The 3,992-nt window shown below is 30.9% G+C and overlaps 1 long non-coding RNA gene across 1 annotated transcript; it reads left to right on the forward strand.

Annotated features, from left to right (window-relative positions):
• Positions 1–1,731: 1,731 nt before the first annotated feature.
• LOC134929148 (uncharacterized) lies at positions 1,732–3,321 on the forward strand. The gene is made up of 3 exons (XR_010178325.1): positions 1,732–1,755; positions 2,909–2,977; positions 3,093–3,321. It is a non-coding gene; the product is annotated as an uncharacterized LOC134929148 (long non-coding RNA).
• Positions 3,322–3,992: the final 671 nt, after the last annotated feature.

Genomic DNA, 3,992 nt, shown 5'->3' on the forward strand with positions numbered 1-3,992 from the left:
TGCCACTATGTGGAAAGAAAACCATTCATTTGCAAAACAGATACGGGGAAAACCTATAAGGTTAGCCATTTAGTGAACTGCAACACTGAATACGTCATTTACAGAATCACCTGTAGTTGCGGTTTGTCTTATATTGGAAAGACTAAAAGACAATTAAAAATCAGAGTCCAAGAGCACATGAGAAACATCAAGAATAAAGTCCTCACACACAGTTTACCCCTACATTTTAAGGAAAAGCATGAGTCTAGGGTAGATAAAAATAACTTTTCATTTACTGTTTTAGAACATATCCCGTTAGATCCTAAGGGGAGTAGTAGAGATCTTGCTCTTTCCAAAAAAGAAACTTTTTGGATTTATACATTAGATACCCTAACCCCTAATGGTCACAATGAAGGGTGTGACATAGTGTCATTTTTATGAAAACTCTTATGCTCAGGACATGTTTGAAGATCATGTAGTAATAGTATTGTAATATATGATCTTCATTGTAAGTGTGGAAACATTCGTGTGTTCACCCAGCCGATCCTTTTTTACTATATTCTTTTTTTTTTTCCCCGAATACTATATGGTCTATTTTTTCACATCTATATCTTTGTATGATATTAGAGAGCATACTCACAGGGGTTTCATTTAGTAGTGTGGTTTGCCACTTATTGTTATTTAAAATGTACTTAGTAGAAATGTCACTAATATCATGGTTTATTATTTTAGGATTATTAGTTTAGGATATTTTTAACAATATATGACCAGCCATGCTTATTAAAATATAGTTAGTGGCTATTGTCACTAATGTCATGGTTAATTAGCTATTTAGTTTAAGATATCTTTAACACCATTTTTTACTTATATGTGACCAACCATGCGAATACATATAATATGTGTGCTAGTTGGATTGGTCATAAGTTATACACTTTAACATTCGAATCACTTTAGATAATAAATAAATAAATAAAAACTAAAAAATGAAAAATATAAAAAATAATAATTTTTTAGGTATACCATGAATTAGGTTTTCCCTACACCTTTCAATATATATATATATATATATATATATATATATATATATATTTATTCTTAGCAGTGGAGTTTGCCACCACTGTAAACAAAATGTTGTTAGTAGCCATTGTTACTAATATTTTGGTGAATTAGCTTAGGAGTATTAGCGTAAGACTTTTTCACTTATATATGACCAGCCATGCCAATCAAAATGCAGTTGGTAACCATTGACACTGATATTATGGTTTAATTAGCTCAGGTTAATTAGTTTAGGATGTCCTTAACACAATTTTTCACCTACATGTGATTAGCCTATGCTAGTACATATAATGTGTGTGCTAGTAAGTTCTGTCATATGTTATATATTATTATCATTATTCCTGCCATTAATAAACACTTATAGTTTATCTTTAATATTTATTAGACACTCCCTATACCTTTAATATATATCACCTAATTGTTCCCACTAGGGCTAAGTGTAACGCATGTAAACCTAATTGCTTCCACTTAAGCTCATATATACCTTTTGTCATAAGTTTTATTTTAATCTATTTTTTATATAGGCTGGGAATACATGCACATTTTATTAGACCCTTATATACTAATGGTCTTATACCATTTTTGTGACTTTTAGTTTAGTTTTTCTTTTAACACTCACAGGATATGAGGTAGTTGAGGCAATTGAAGGTGTGGTATTTAAACCCCTAGATCAGCGCAGTGCTTTCTCTGCTGACTAGGAGAAGCCACTCTTCCTGCTGAGTAAGTTACATTGTAATTATTTTTGTTACTTTCAAGGCTGGGCTGACTCACGGATGTTTCCTTACACCTAGGAATGTTTCTGTAACTTTGTATCCATTTGAATATTTAATTAATCTTTAAACCTGCTTTAGTAGCAGAAGGGATTCAGTAAAACCTATGTTAAAAGCCATTACCAATGTTTTTTTGACACTGGAGCTGATTAAGCACTGTTGGTGCTAATTATATCAGGAAACATTTGAATTTGATATTTATAATAGAGATTAATTCCATCTTTATGATAAATGACATTATGTTGGTAATGAATTCTTATAACACTATTATACTACTATATTGATCCTTTATACCACTAATATTGGTAATTAACTCTGAGAACACCATTATACTACCATATTGGTCCTTTATACCACCTAAGGAACTAGGTAAAATTAATTAGGCATTTATAACATCTGTTAAAACATCCTTATACCACCTAAGGAATTAGGTAAAATTAATTAGGCATTTATAACATCCGTTGAAAATGATTGTATATACTAAATTGAGCCTTTTCTATTGATTGGAACATATTTCTAAGATCAATATGTCATATATCATTTTTCATAGGCATTATCTGCATAAACGACATTGTGGCTTGTAGAGAATTCATCACTATAGTGTTATTGTTTGCCTCACTGAGTTGGTATGTATCAAATCCCTCATTGGTCAAATGAATTTTCATCACATTTATCTATAGATTACACTATAATAATGTTTCCATTATAGGCACATTAATTTTAGCTGTGAATTCACTTTTCATTACATCCATTACTGCAAGCATTTTTATTGGTATGTACAAATTTGTTTCTGGGTTGTTTTGTACTTTTACATCTATGTACGTTCATGCTCCACCCCCTCCATCCGGAATTTCCCCATTAAGATCTGTTTATATTTAATATAGTGTCATGTATACCAGTTCATAGTCTATGTATGGATTATAATAGACTACATTGAATAATATAATATAATAATTAATTGCTAATGTTTAAACATATTCAACAGACTCATATCCCCTTTACCTCATCATTTTATTTCTGAAATGTTTTAAAAAATATACCCAATGGGGTTCAGTAATATTATATATTATTATATATATATATATATCTTACGATTTTTTCAGATTTTTTTTGAGGGATAAATTCGATCATATATCGGTCATCCATTCTTTTATGTTCTTCCGACCTTGTTGGTATGTATATGCATGTATATGTATGTATGTATTGATGTTTTATTATTTTTTGACCACTATGGCTGGATCTGGTTATTATATACATTGTTATATCATTGATTCATTTATTATATAGATAATGAGCCCCTGATGAAGTCCAGTTGGACGAAACGCGTTGGGTTTTGGTTCGGATATGAGAGCATTGGATATGTATTAATTAAGAGAGCAACTTCGGATTAACAAACTGTCTGCATTATATTGTTTTATATCTGATGTCTGTATTTTAAATATGTCAGCCATTTGTTATTCAATGTGATTCACTGTCTAACACTTTTATACAAATAAATTGGAGTTTTTTAAGTGAACTGTGGTCAAATTCTGGAAGATAATACCTTGATTAAGCTCCCTTAAGACACCCCCTTTTCTTTTATATATATATATATATATATATATATATATACATATATAGGAGACAAAGTAGCGGCACTCATAGGACTTAATAACAACAAAATATCGTCACCGTTCGCATCCGCTTAATGGGACAGCATCCAGGTATAAATACCTGGATGCTGTCCCATTAAGTGGATGTGGACGGTGATGATATTTTGATGTCCCTGGCCCTCTCTGCAAATAATATTGATTGAAGGCACCATGTCGAATATTTACAGCTAAGGGAGTGCCGGTCATTATGGACTGATATATATACTGTATACACATACTACACACGCCTCTTTTTGGAGAAAGAGCACTACATAAACTAAATTATTATCAGTATTATTATTGTTTTCCATGATTCATTGTACAGATTTCCTTATAGTAATTACAAATATCGGAACATGTCTAATGATGAAAGTTTTACTCTAGTATTAAGTATGATAACCTATAATAAAGGACATCAGTTCCATTGTTGATTCTTCTGCGAAGGTCATATTGATTTTAATTTATGTCTTCTAGCTAAGCTAAGCAAATTTAAATATTTCCAACCCTAAGAATAATCAATGATATGAATAACCTTGCTTTTGCTGTGTAAGTGTTG

Source organism: Pseudophryne corroboree, chromosome 5, assembly GCF_028390025.1.
Source record: "Pseudophryne corroboree isolate aPseCor3 chromosome 5, aPseCor3.hap2, whole genome shotgun sequence".
In the NCBI taxonomy this organism is placed as follows: domain Eukaryota; kingdom Metazoa; phylum Chordata; class Amphibia; order Anura; family Myobatrachidae; genus Pseudophryne; species Pseudophryne corroboree.